We start from the raw sequence: 15,274 nt of genomic DNA on the forward strand, positions 1-15,274 counted from the left end.
TACAGATAATTTACTAGCATTTATCTGCAATGCTCTGGGTCTTTTGCATTGCTAAGTTTCCTCACCAGCATCTAGAACTTGCACAAGCACAATGGCACAATAGTCATTTTGTCTGAGACATAATAATCTGATCTCAAGATTTGAAGATCCTCAGCCCTTCATTAATGTTTTGACATGTATTATGTATTGTATTATCAAATCAATTAAGCTAGGTTTAAAATGTGTAAGTGTGCCCCTTTGTTTAAATATGCAGTTTTAGGAGGATTCAGTTATTTTGTCAACTGTTATTTATTTGTCAATTACCCACAATGATTTCATGCATCTCAGACCTGACTATCAGATTACTGTAAGAACTATTTCTCTATCTCATGACTTTATGTATCTTTTCACAGCTAAAAACCGTAAAACAGACCCTCCTGTGCCAGATGAAGTGAAAACAGATGACAAAAAATGCCCACCACAGACACCTGAAGAGAAATCAGAAGAGGAATTACATGATGCTGTCACAAAGACTAGCAAGAAGAGGTGCCGTTCCAAGAAAGTCAAGGAAACCCCAACACTGGCATCAGCAAAGAAAGGTAAGTTGGAGTTTATTTATGGACATGATCGTAAGCAGTTTCACCTCACCCAGCTCAATCGCACAGCCTTGACATTCATTTAAACACTCCCTCTTCTCGCTCTCTAAATGCTCTTAATGTGAAGTATGAGGGATGGTCAATATGTTCTGCAACTATTATTTATCTCCGCTCAAGCATGACTTTGATGAATTTTACTTATGGTAAATACATGTTTGTACCTTTAGATAGGTCGCAGTACTCCATATCTTGTTCCTATAGATATTTGCTAAACATTGTGGATATAGGTTTAGATACATTGTATAGAAGCATAATGGGAATGCAAGGATACCTGTGTCCAAAATCTCATGTCCTTTGTATGGTCACTGCAGACCTGCCAACCTACCGAAGCCAGAAAGAGGGACATTGAGACCAAAACCCTATTTACATGTACATAAATCAGGTACCTACATATTCAAAGACTTGAGGTGTGCAATACTTTCAGAATTCAGAGAAGTCATCAGAAACTACACCTGACATTGGTGCACCTGATTGAAAGGCAGGGCTCTGTGGTGTTGAAGTTAGTCAATGGCCATATTAAACACATATGGCAGCTGTTTTGTTATGTATGGTTAACATTAGAAATGATTGTTGCCTATGCTTTTTTTCACATAGTACTGTTACTGAACCTAGTGAACCAAGATGTTAAAATATCCTAACTCACAAAATAAAACCTAAGTGAGCTACCTACAAAGGCCAATGTTTATGCAAAAATATAAATGACTGCCCATATAGCTGTCTTTACTGTACTGTGTAGTTGAGAATTTGCTTAAATTTACAAAACTTTCCTGTTTTTTGCCAAATACGACCTGGTACCACACAAGAGTGATCACACACATGAGAGGGTACAGATAATTTACTAGCATTTATCTGCAATGCTCTGGGTCTTTTGCATTGCTAAGTTTCCTCACCAGCATCTAGAACTTGCACAAGCACAATGGCACAATAGTCATTTTGTCTGAGACATAATAATCTGATCTCAAGATTTGAAGATCCTCAGCCCTTCATTAATGTTTTGACATGTATTATGTATTGTATTATCAAATCAATTAAGCTAGGTTTAAAATGTGTAAGTGTGCCCCTTTGTTTAAATATGCAGTTTTAGGAGGATTCAGTTATTTTGTCAACTGTTATTTATTTGTCAATTACCCACAATGATTTCATGCATCTCAGACCTGACTATCAGATTACTGTAAGAACTATTTCTCTATCTCATGACTTTATGTATCTTTTCACAGCTAAAAACCGTAAAACAGACCCTCCTGTGCCAGATGAAGTGAAAACAGATGACAAAAAATGCCCACCACAGACACCTGAAGAGAAATCAGAAGAGGAATTACATGATGCTGTCACAAAGACTAGCAAGAAGAGGTGCCGTTCCAAGAAAGTCCAGGAAACCCCAACACTGGCATCAGCAAAGAAAGGTAATTTGGAGTTTATTTATGGACATGATCGTAAGCAGTTTCACCTCCCCCAGCTCAATCGCACAGCCTTGACATTCATTTAAACACTCCCTCTTCCTAATGTGAAGTATGAGGGATGGTCAATATGTTCCTGCAACTATTATTTATCTCCGCTCAAGCATGACTTTGATGAATTTTAGTTATGGTAAATACATGTTTGTACCTTTGGGGCTAAAATGGCCAAATATGAGGTTAATTTGGTCAGAAATACACATACAGGCGTCAACATTTGGGGGGTTGATTGTATGGACCATCCCCCTGACAAAATATTGGGGATTTATCCCCCACCCCGGGATCTCGCCTATGACTTCCAAGACAGTTTTTGTCACCCCCCCCCAGTCAAAAAGAAATCTACGCCAATGTTTGGAGCAGTGGCGGATCTAGAGCAGTCAGAAGGGCACCTTTGTTTCATAACCATGAAGGTATAGGACATTTTTTGTTTTTGCTATAGCCCCCGAATGAAATTTATTTAATTATGTTTGTACTCACTCAGGTAGCATTGTGTGTGAATTTTACATCCGGACTAGAGGCTATTCTTTTTTATGGGCATTTTAGTGTCTAAAATGGCCCAAAATGAGGTTTTTCAATATTGCCGTCCATTTCTAATAATCACCCCTATAGGCTTTACATGTAAAATAAAAAAAGGCTCGTAAAAATTTAATAGCCTCTAGTTCGGATGTAAAATTCACACAAAATGCTTTTTGAGTGATTACAAAGATAATTAAATACTTTTCATTCGGAGGCTATGTGGAATTTTTTTTTATGTATTCCTTGTACAATGACATTTCACAATAAAATGTCCATTGGAAACAAAGGTGAGGGGGTGGGGGCAATTTTAGAAGAAAATTAGAAGAATATTTAAAAATGCACCTTAAGAAGTAAGAAACTTTTGCAAAATGAAGACCTAATTGAAGCAATTTGGCGGATCATTTTGGCAATATTAATGTGTAAAATTTTAGTTTAAAAAAGCTGAACATTTGTGAAATGAGCAGCCCATGGAGCCTTTCGTGGACGGCAGCAGAAAACAAATCCAGCTCCCCCATGGATCCCGGGCCATGGATAGCTTAATATTGATGTATAATGGGGTATACTCTGGTGGTTATCAGCTTGTTAAAGTAGTTGCTATCATCAGATCAGCTGTTGTATTTTTATATATTTGTGACTTTTTCAATTCCTTTATAGTTACGTGTACCAGAAAGCAAGCAAAGAAACAACAACTCAAAGTGGTACTGCATAGATTATCTAGCAAAGAATAACTGTTTTAGGTAAGTATGGCATACTGCATTGTTTTGCATATGCCATTTTGGGGAATTTTACATGTTTTAATTTTAACATGTTTAACATTTTATGGCTCTGAGCAAAGATGTTGGTAATTGGGATCGCTGTCCTTTATACGGATAGCTTTGATGGTAGAGCACTGATTTCACAAACTAGAGGTCGCCGATTTTGAATCCCGCATCAGCCTAATTGTCTTTGCTCCCCTTCTTCATAGTTTAACATTATTACCCGGTCAGTTTCTCTGTATATATTGTTTACTGTAATTATTTAAATACTGCATCTTCCCTGATCCCCTCTACTGTCGCTTCCCGCGGTGCATTGTACATGTAATTTGGGTGTGATCCCCGGCCATATGGAAGCCTGGTTTCATGGCTCTGACCAGCGCCGGAGCAAAGATATTGGTAATTGGGATCACCGTTCATCATAGGGCTGGATAGCTTAGATAGTAGAGCACTGGTCTCACAAACCAGAGGTCACCGGTATGAATCCCGCTACAGACAAATTTTTGTTGCTCCCCTTCTGCATGTTTAATATAATGCCCATCCCTAATTAGAGCCCCTTACATGTTTCTAATTTTCATCTGTTTATGTTTGTACGTCCCTGTTAAATAGGCTGTTGGAATGTAAATAATAGAGACATGGGCTGGGATATGAGTATGACCTAACTTAAATTGAAAAGCAGATAACAATGGTAGAGCTCCCCGTGCATGTCACATAACTATACTTGTGAGTATATGTAAGCTTCATACCACACATACCCCCTATTCATATAAACCCTTACCAAACACAACTGCCTAATAGACAGTTAATAGGCAGTTCATAGGCAGTTGAAGACAAATGACTGCCTAATCAAACTATCAACAAGAAGTTGCTGGAAAATTAGGCAGTTGAAGGCCTGTGACTTAGGCAGTCAAAGAGCTTGACAGATATAAAGGTCTATAATAGGCAGTCACTATATGAAGCTCTAATACTTTGATTTTTTTATCTAATCAAAATGAAGCTCTAATACTTATGATTTTTTCATCATGAAAATGAATCTCTAAATGAAGCTCTAATAGGCAGTCAGACCTAATAGACAGTCAGAAGCTAATTTGCATAAGTCATGACCCGGTCACATGATCACCAACTGCCATTTCGAATTTGCTGTTGGATTCAACAAGCTGTGCTTTAGATGGTGGTGTTTTAATGGTCTCTTCACACAAATCATTCATTCTTTATGGGGAATTTTATACTACAGATGACTATATACACCTGTTGATGCACAGGTAAATTATAGGTTTGCAGGGTTGTATTGCAAGCAGTATAAATGTTGTAAGCTTATCAACTGCATGTACAGATAATGTGTGCACAGGCTGCTGAATTTTGCAGTATGCACTTGCATGTATCCAAAATTAGTTTTCTGTGATAACCTTGCTTTCTAGCAACTGCAAATTGGATTCATATCATTGGCAATAACTGATACATCTAAAAGGTTGGAGATCGGAGGTATAGTGGTACAATATGCCGCAAAGTATAGCATGTGGTGTACTGATGGGCCCGGGTTGGCACCTTGGAATCGGGCTAGGAATCTGAAACTTTAATTGTTAAACAAAATTGTTCAGGCCTTGGATTTTAGATTTGCATTTTACTTTGTGTTATCATGTCATTATATGGTGTTCAATTTATGCTTGGGACTCAAAATCATTTAGTGTTTAAAATCAGGAACAGCTATAGGGCTGTCAACTCTCACACCATACTCATAGCGCAGTCTAAACGAGGAGACAGAAAAGCATATAGTGTGTGAAGTGTATTAAACTGTGCACACTTTACATACAAAATGAGGAGTTTTCACAGGAATGTGAGGAGAACTTAGCACAAATACAATTATGGATCTCCTCGAATTGAAGGAAATGCCGGAAAAGACGTCCTAACCCCCCTAGGGTTCTCCACTTTCAGAAGATCTTTGAATTACTGCTTTTTGGGTCTAACCTCCTCGAATTTCTGTGTTTGTAACCACTCAACTCCTGGTTTCATGCGTGGTGCACACGCACGCGTTGGCCATGAGTCTCACGCATTGGGTCACTTTCTCACGGTCTCACGCCAGGGTAGTATAATCTCACTCCTAGGTAGTAAATCTCACGCAAAATGCTGGAAAATGGGTAAAATCTCATTTCTCTTTACACTAACAAGTAAATTTCCATGTACTGTATTGGGCTCAGGGGACTGATCGAGATCTGCTGGCCTACCGGCAAAAAATACAGACTGAGCTAAAGGCATGCCACGGGCTGCTCATATGCTTTGTTGGATGCGGGTTGATCAAGTTAAGGGCAGTGGCTCCAGAACCGGGGGGGGTCTGAAATAATGAATACATGATTGTATGATGCTTGTATTACTTTGAGTAACACAGATTGAAGTGTACACTGTCAAAATATGGTGAAAAGATGTCATGTTGACCAACAAAAGACTGCAAATTGCTTTAATTGTTGGCTGCCTGCTGAGATTTGAGGCATGATTGATTGTCAGCTGAGGGCATGCTACAATCAAACATTCCCCAATAATTAATATAACTAAAATGGAAAGTATAAGTACTTCGATTCATGAAAACAAGTTTCCACAGCAAATCGGGAGACGTCCAGCAATCTTCCATAAAATTTAAGCTTCCGTTTTATTTGAGGCATGCAGTTGACGACTGCAAGGACTGTCTTTTTGGAATTGCAGGAGAACGTTTTAGGTCTGATGGAGCCTTCAAGGCGAGCTGTTTTATAGTGCATTTACAATAGAATGTAAGGAGAAAATGGTAAACTAAGGAGAGCTAAAAATCGCTCTCCTATATCGGATTTAAGGAGAGCAGCTAGAGTGATTGCTCTCACTCTGCTCAAAAGGCATGTCCCTGCAACTGCTTGGATTAGAGCTTCATCTGAGGCAGTCAACTGCCTAATTTAGAGCTTCATTTGACTGCCTAAATTAGAGCTTCATTAGAGACTGTCGACTGCCTAAATTAGAGCTTCATTTTAGGCAGTCAACTGCCTAAATTAGTGCTTCTTTTGAGGTCGACGACTGCCTAAATTAGAGCTTCATTTGAGGTGAACTGCCTAAATTAGAGCTGAAGGTGAAGGTCTAAGAACTGCCTATAGTGCTTCATTTTGCCCATTTTACAGGTCTAGGTACTGCCTATATGCTTTCAGGTCTATATAGAGCTTCATATATCAACAGCTTCAAGTGACTGCCTGTATTAACTGCTTAACAGACTGCCTAATAACTGCCTAATGAAGGCTTTCATTTCGGTAAGGGAAGCCTGCTTCAACATGTGCAACCTCAATTGTCCCAGGACTAACTAAAACATTTTCTGCAAGACTGCATGGCACAAATACAAATAATAGGAATTCCAATCAAAGAGACATGTTCTGCTGATAATGAAATATTTCTATTTGTATGTTTAATTTTCAGCATGATGAGCAAGACAGGATGAGGAAGAAGAATTATACTATCACAAGTGTTAAATTTAAAACAATGTGACAGGTGGTTGACACATTAATTAGGCTTTCTCATTCATTTGGATGGGAAATTTTTTGTCCAATTCTCATCGCTTTGTAAGAATTATCATTATAAATTTCCACTAGTGACTGCTGCGCAGCTACTTTGGTACCCAGGTACACACACACCCCTGCTACACTGGTACTCAGGAGTAGCCATAAAGTAGCTGGGCAGCTGTGTGCCTCTTGAGGTCAGCCACAATATGAATCTGGTAGTAATAAATTGCATCCAATTTTTACGAGACCAGCCTGTTTTTATTAAACTATAATAGGCAGGGATTGTGAGGCTCAAAATTAAATGATTAGTATTCTGACCAAGGACTCTGCTCTGAATTGTCAGTAATTTTATTCTTTCTAGACATCATTGAACAAACAACATGATCATATATTATGTGCTGATCAGGTGCCGGACACAAATTTGGAGACATTGGAAAATAAGAGTAAATTGTACCCAAGTTTTGCAACTTTAGCAAACTGGATCTTGGAATTTGTACCCGGAATAAGCTATACACATACCAGCACCCATATAAACTGCTCAAATAAAGAAAGTCCGCAGTCATGTACCCTGTCCCACACCAAAACCTGACCTTGTTATGACAATTTGATTGATAAGGTCGTATGCAGAATCTTGTTAGCTCCAGTTTGATACCAAATTTGCTACCAAACACTCAAAAGTGACAAAGATTGATACATGCAGTTTATGACATTTGGGGCATTTTCAAAAGTTGCAAATCAAAATTGCTTAGCGTGGCAATGTGGTCAAGCTTGCGTACCCACGATGGCCCATGTCGACTATCCAAGTGCGCGCTTTATTCAATTGTTAATTTAAAACGCATGGATTGCTACAGTGCTTTACTGATGAATACTAGGGCACGATGCGATCGATATGACCTAGCGGTTGTTTTGGGCTATGTCAATGGTCGTGTTTCTGCCATTTACCTCTACAGGTCCGCGTGGTCCGTTTTTAATTTGCAACTTTTGAAAATGCACCAAATTTCATATACTGGTATCAATCTCTCTGAATTTAGAGTGTTTGGTAGCAAATTTGGTATCAAATTCGAGCTAACAAGATTCTGCACACGGCATTATCAATTAAATTGTCAAAACAAGATCAGGTTTTGGTGTAGGACAGGTTACATGACTGCGGACTTTCTTTATTTGAGCAGTTTATAAGTGACCCTGGCAACCATGTGAAATTCCATTGTCCAAGTATCAGTGGTCCAAGTGTATGCATGGCAAGTGTTATGCACAATAAAAGAGTATTTTAAAAACCTTTGAACAAGAAATTGTTTTTTTTTTGATGGAGCAGCCACATTTTTCGTTGGAGAAACCAGGTTTTAATTTTAATAGAGAAGCAGATTTTTTATGGAGAAATGCAGGTTTCTTATTGGAATTTATTGTGCAAAAATATGAGCCACCTGTTTTCATGCACACCACACTGCAGTGCCACTAAATGGTTGGGTGTAACAGGGGCTATGCAATAATGAGCCCTGGGTGAGGGGGAGCAAGAATTTATTGGCAAGGGAGGGGGAAGGGCAAGCAATTTGGGGCAAACACTTATGGGGCTTGCATCTTTTAAATAAAGTTCTCAAAAAGGCTTAGGAAAACAGTCAAGTATGCAAATTGATCTGCTCGCAATGCTTGCATTATAATATATCTAGTCAATTTAAGGTTTGCAATTTGGGTTACCAAATAATTGCATGTATTTTTGGTAGGCCAAGCATTTTTTTTTGCAACATGGGGTTGTACTTTTGGTTGTATAGGTACTACACTTAGTCCTTAAATTATGTATGTACATTGCATTGTATGATTTGTATAATTTAGCTGCCTGTAATTATGTAAATAAAATAATTTTACTGTTTTGTATGTCTTCATAACATAACCTTAAAACCTCTATCAGTGATCCCAGCCAATGTGCTGAAATATTGTAGTATTGGCTTGAAAGTAAAGGATAAGTCACATCATACAGACAAAATCCCAAAACAATGACCAAAATTTCACTAATATTTTACCCTTATTATGTCATGTTCGGCACTATACTTTACAGGGTATGTTAGCACTCCCATTCCCTTTTACAATGCAAAAATGTAATTGATGATTTATTTTTTCTGATTTAGCGAATCCACAGCAAAAAGAAAACTGGGTGACCACCCGATGACCATCGGTGATCATCAGGAACTTTTTCCAGAGTTATCCGAAAGTGCCCACTAGCGGATACCTAGCTTAAAGGAGTATTTCGTAATCCTAGCATCCTCTATTTATGTCATTTTTCATTAGATATCCACGAAAAAAGCCCATTCCCAAAATTTCAGTTGATTCTGATTTTGCGTTCGCGAGTTATGCATGATTATGTGTATACACTGCTCCATAGACAATGCGTTGTAATTTCGTTCTGGTGCACCAGAACGAAATTCAAATTTCACGATATCTTTGCTAAACGAATTAATCTGCAAGAAATATTTCGTACATAAACATTATGTAACCAGAGGTTTCCAGTGGTGTAAACATCTTTTTTTGAGAAAAGTGGGGGGATGAGGCTGTGGATCACGAAATGCCCTTTTAAGTTATCCAAAAGAAGTTTCCCAAAAACTCATAAAGCTGAATTTATACTCGATCGCGTTTGCAGAAAAGAGATTCTCACATATGTTCAGTGTTTACTTACATTTCCAGAGCGTCGAGCCGCGATCAATCAATTCAAATCGCTGAGGCAAAAATGATGTCGCTTTTGCAAGTTGAAGAAATCTCAACTTCCCAGCGATATCAAGTGACACGTGAATGTGTCAACCAATCATATACAATCAACTGGATCTATTATTTTGCTAATTAATTTTTACCTTTCTCGATTAATAACTTTTGGTGATGAATTAATTCAAAGCAATAGTTATTGACAGCAACTGACGTTTCAAAAATGTATTTTGTGGCATTTAGAATATTTTAATTGTTGTCTACAATCGCATCGCCGTGATAAGTATAAATGCAAAAGCGACGAGCGATGCATCGCAACATTAGGTGATTGCCCATCGCTTTCCAAAAGCGTTTCATCGCAATCGCTCAGCGATCGAGTATAAATTCAGCTTAAGATTTCAATATAACCAGGTTCACAGAAACATCTTTGTAGTGGAAGTTACCCGGCTGGTTTTAATTTGACCCTGAAAGCATCCTAACAATTGAATACCTGAGTGGAAGAAGGGCCCAACTCCATCAAAACTGTGAAAGCGCTCCCAGTAAGCGATCAAATTTTAAGTAGTGTTGAAGTCAAAAATTCTTCTAATTTAATCCATCAAAACTGTTTTTGAGATTTTAAGAAAGAACTTAATATTTGGAAAAGTTTTGTAGACAGAATGTTTTAGTCTTCAGGGGACCTTTAATACATGAACATACATCATTACATACATTCGAAATTATGATGTTTCGGCAACTGTACATGTTTTAATACAAGCTGGTGTTGGGCCCTTCTTCCACTAATATACTGTGAGTGTGAGTTCCGTAAGCAGATGTCTTATAAATAGCCACAGAAATTAGATAATGTATGTAATACTGTATGTTCAATGTTCATGTATTAAAAGGTCCCCTGAAGATGAAAACATTCTGTCTATAAAACATTTCCATTAACGGCACAATTAGAAGCATGTAATATGTTAGCAAGAAAGTTGTTGTATTGAAAAGCAGATTTCATGGATGAACAAAATTCCTCTTTAACCCAATATTAAAACCATGATTAAGTGAATGTGGAGAGAGGATTTTGGATCATCTTTCACTTAAAATGTTGTTTCTGACTCATTTTTGTAAAAAATTGGAGTTGGGCCCTTCTTTCACTCAGCTATTTAATTGCATCATGGATACATGGTCAAAGGTTACTGAATGATTTCAAAATGGAGTACCATATTGTTCCTAATAAGTGCCCATAGTCTCTATTAAATGCCCACCCCCAACATTTTCCAAAATGATAATTGAAAAAGCAATAAAATTTACCATTATTTAGTGCAATAATATACATGAAAAGAATGTTACTAAAACTGGATTGGGTGGTGTTATTTTGGTCTTTTAATGTAAAAACATACATTGTACATAAAAAATTAATCCCTAATAAACGCCCACCCTTTATGAAATGTTATATCCTATAGGCGCTTATTAGGAGCAATACGGTAACTGTTTTTAACAGGTGGAATATTTGTGCATTATATTCAAGTTATTTGTGGTCCAAACTGTATGTAGATTTACATGTAGGACATTACAAGATGTTAACTAATTGATCTGGAACATGGTGAAGGGATTATATAATAATTACTATAATTTATTGAATCCTTGCTTTCGTATGAGAATGCAGGTAAGAAGATTTGTATGAATTAAGGGGGTAAAAAAGGGGGAGGGTACTACACCCTGGCCAATTTTGTGCCTATTTTTCAACTTTCTCAAAATTTATAAGCGCATTGGTGACAAGTAAGATATGTATATTATACGGGCAACGACTATAACTACTGTACTGAAAATTCAGCAACTCAAAGCAAGTAGTTATTGATTTATCAAATATTGGTTTTCCCTCATTTTTTACTGTTACTCCACGTCTATTGTCTGTGCTGAAATAAAATTTCCAGTGCAGTAGTTGTAGTCCTTGCCCTTATACATATCTTACTTGTCCTTGCAATGCGCTATAATTTTTGAGAAAAATGCAAAAATAGGCACAAAATTGGGCAGGGGTGTAGTACCCCCTTAAATGGGTTGCATTGCATGATCCAATAATATTTATACATGATTTTCCTTATATAACACATTTGAATGTAGTAATATGTTATCTGAAATTGATCTGTATTTGTTTTTGACAATTAAATGTGTAATTTATTAATACTAATCAACTTATGACCTAGTTTTCCGATGTGTCAATCAACTGACATTTTCTGTCTATGTATGTACTTCAGAAAATACTAAAATTTTACAATTATATATTAAATCCTTTATAAGAAAAGATCAACTTTGACCGATGTTTTAACTACTTCTTTACAAATGTAATCAGACTTTTTGACCCCCTCCCTCCCTAACGAAAAGAACTTTCGTTTAGGGCTTCGTCAAATTTTTGGGTTGTTCCCTTACAAATACGTATTAAGGATGATACAATAACTAAATGTGCTCGCAGGTGGAACAAACACATTACCTTTAAATGAAGCGGTTTTTCTTTTATTCAGACTGGATTTAACGGTGAAAACATTTGATGATTGAATTGGTATTTGGAAGTTAGACACAAATGCATCACAAATGGCATCTTATTAGAACTTAGAATCCCAAGCTCTCAAGCAGGCTTATCATATTTTGAAGGTGGGTATTGAGACTGAAATCATCGTGAAGTTTTGAATTGGGACATTGATTACAGAAATCCTGTCCCAGGTGAGTTCAGGTATAGAGCTTCTGTTAGTCAGTCCGCTCCCCTGAGTCTGCTGAATATATATATAGTGACGCTTTTGCACTTTAATTTAGTTGAGCACCTCTGATCTAGACCTTTTGGGTTTGAAATGCTAAATCCTCTTAAGCCATAATGTGTGATTTGCATAAAGAATAGATTCTTATATTAATGCTAGTTTATGCTGATCACATTGCCCCTTTTTGATTTCGAGCCAAACAAATGAGGTAAAACAAATAAAATTGTGATTCAATTCCAGCACCTACCATGCGTGCATTAGCTCGCCGATCGTATTACATGCATTATTGCACAAACATGACGGAGCATTGCAATGTACATATGCATACATATGTGTGTATACACAGCTAGAGCTGGCATCCATGGGACGTGTTAGCAAGCACTCGATCAGGGAACTCTGAATAAAACCGGAGATCTCCGGTTTTAATATAAAAAGTTCAATTTTACTGTAATTAAAGCACTTCAGGCTTTAGTCTTTTACGTGGTATTTTAGTACACAACTGGGCATCACAATCATGCAAAAAGTAGAAATTCAAGAAAAAATGAGGGTATGTGTCGCTGTGGAACAAATCACACATGGCTTTAAAAATAATGGCACATTGATTGAAACTATGTTTTGCCATATAAAACACTTCCATAAACCACAATATATTACAATTTTAAATGAAGTTTAATTATAATCAGAAACATCTGCAACAATACATGCACAAAAATTTGTCAATAAAGCTTGATATAGAAAACACATGTTAATTTATGTACTTTGAAGTTAACGCCATATAACATTTTTATACAAAATATATTAGCATTTCTTTGCCATAAAATGTTAGCTTTTACTGTCAGATAGATCCTTTTATTTTTGAGCCGAACAACTAAGGCAAATCAAAGCGAATTTACTACCAGCGCCAATGTTGCCAATACGTATCACTCCTTCAGTCATATTATGGTATGATCCTTTGTTTGGTAGATCACCGTCTCGTACTCCATGTCCATACTGTGTTATGAACATCGTGTATGCAGTCGACTAATAATTCCATCGTAATAATAAAACGACGGTTCCTGCGTGTTATTCAAAATCTCGAACTTGGCTACAGCACCTAGAGTCTAGAGCATCAATTGATCTCATGATGAAAAATACTGATTGCAACCTCCCTGCCATGCATAGTCAATTGAGAAATTCACTCTTGTGAAGTGCTTACAGTGATTTTATTTATTTGTTCTTTCTTTAACCAGGGTAGCCCCTTCAGTAACTTGTACTGATCTCCAAGGGGGCTGTGAGTGACAATTTACAACACACAATATAATAATAGAAGTTGATAAAAATTAAAAGCAATGCATGGAAGCAAAAGTTACATAAATAAAGTATTTACATTGTACATCAGGTCAAGTAATTACATTATACAGCAATAGAATTATAACATTGTTTTGCAATCAAATAGAAAGTAAAAGACAAAAAATCATATAAATTTGTGGAATTTGATAAATCAAATAATTAAGTCAGATCACAATTTTGAAATACAATTTTTAAAAGTATGAACGGTCATTGAATCAAAGTTTCCACGGATGTCTTGAGGGAGTCTTTTCCAAGCATAACATGATCTGTATTACACCGTGATAAATATTTATTGGTGATTTGATCAATGAGGGGGTTGTGTGATATTGTGATACTAAGTATAAGCAATGAATAGGTCTAGCTGTGACTTTAAGGGGGTAATACACCCCTGAGGTATATTTGTGACTGTTTTTGCATTTTTTCTCAAAAAATAATAACACACTGGCCCGGCACACTGGTAACAAAAGTTATGTATATTATTGGGGCAAGGAATCCAATTACTACACTGAAATTTCAGTGACTCAAGTCAAGAGGTTCAGTATATACGATAGGAAACGAGGTACATAGCGGTACTTTATTTCTTATCATAAATAACAAACCGCTTGTCTTAGGCTATAGTCGTGTGGTTCCTGAGTTAAGGCCAATAATATATATCAAAACAAAATTTTTGGCACTTTCTCCCTCCTGAGAAAAGTTAAACACAGTGGGTGGAAATGACTCCATCTATATCAAGCCTTGGGATCTCCTTTTTAGAACCCATACAATTTCTCTTAGTAGAGAGACCACTTTGTGGCTACATAGGGTCCTGTCATGCAGTTTTGGACAAAGGAGCCAGCCGGGTTAGAGTTAATGTTAGAATGTAGTGTCATTATCTTTTGCTGTACAATTATACAGGGAAGCAATAAATATCCTGTAATCATGATTAATCCTGAAACGTCATATCCCAGTATTTATTTACTCATCAATTTGGAGTAGGGGAAAGTGAATAAACCAAAAAGTTACATTAATTCATAATAGCTTTCTACAGGCAGTAAAAAAAAAATAAATGTAGATATTTATATAGCGTTTTATGCCGTAAACAGCCTCAAAGCGCTTTACATTTATTCCGCCATTATTAGAATATGTCGGAACCACGTTTGCTGCCTACAAATGGCGTAGGGTTCATCAGTACAACGACTGTGACTACCCCTAACAGCTTCCCATTGCACCTGGGTGGGGTGAGGCAAGCGTGACAAAGCGCCTTGCCCAAGGGCGCAACACGGTGGCGGGACGGGGACTCGAACCCACGCACGTCAAGCAAGCTCTCGGATTATGAGTCCAAGGCCGTAACCACTGAGCCACCGTGCCCTCTCAGAATTTACTACAGACTACAGAATTTAAAAATATTAAAGCCCACAAGACCTAATCATAACGCTTTACAAGGTGAGTATCATCATAATAATATAATAATTTTAATGTCTGTGATGGTTCGAGAGCAAAGCTTGTTCACCTTAATGAGCCAATAGGCAATGAAATATACAATCCTAGAACAAATTCAAGTGACTTATTTATTACTACAGTTAACAGTTAATTGTCCACATACAGTTCATACATACATACATTCTTTTTAAGAAAAGTTAATAAAACATGTAACTACGAGGGTCATTCAAAATGTTCTACCTTCATCAT

At 37.0% G+C, this 15,274-nt stretch overlaps 1 protein-coding gene and 1 long non-coding RNA gene across 2 annotated transcripts in view; both read left to right on the forward strand.

Annotated features, from left to right (window-relative positions):
• LOC140142344 (uncharacterized) overlaps nt 1-15,274 on the forward strand; it is a 209,518-nt gene that overhangs the window by 50,559 nt on the left and 143,685 nt on the right. The gene's annotated exons all lie outside the window — the stretch shown is intronic.
• On the forward strand, nt 403-3,373 carry LOC140142593 (uncharacterized). The gene is made up of 3 exons (XR_011857543.1): nt 403-578; nt 1,853-2,038; nt 3,260-3,373. It is a non-coding gene; the product is annotated as an uncharacterized lncRNA (long non-coding RNA).

The sequence above is a fragment of the Amphiura filiformis genome, chromosome 20 (genome assembly GCF_039555335.1).
Source record: "Amphiura filiformis chromosome 20, Afil_fr2py, whole genome shotgun sequence".
Lineage (NCBI taxonomy): Eukaryota > Metazoa > Echinodermata > Ophiuroidea > Amphilepidida > Amphiuridae > Amphiura > Amphiura filiformis.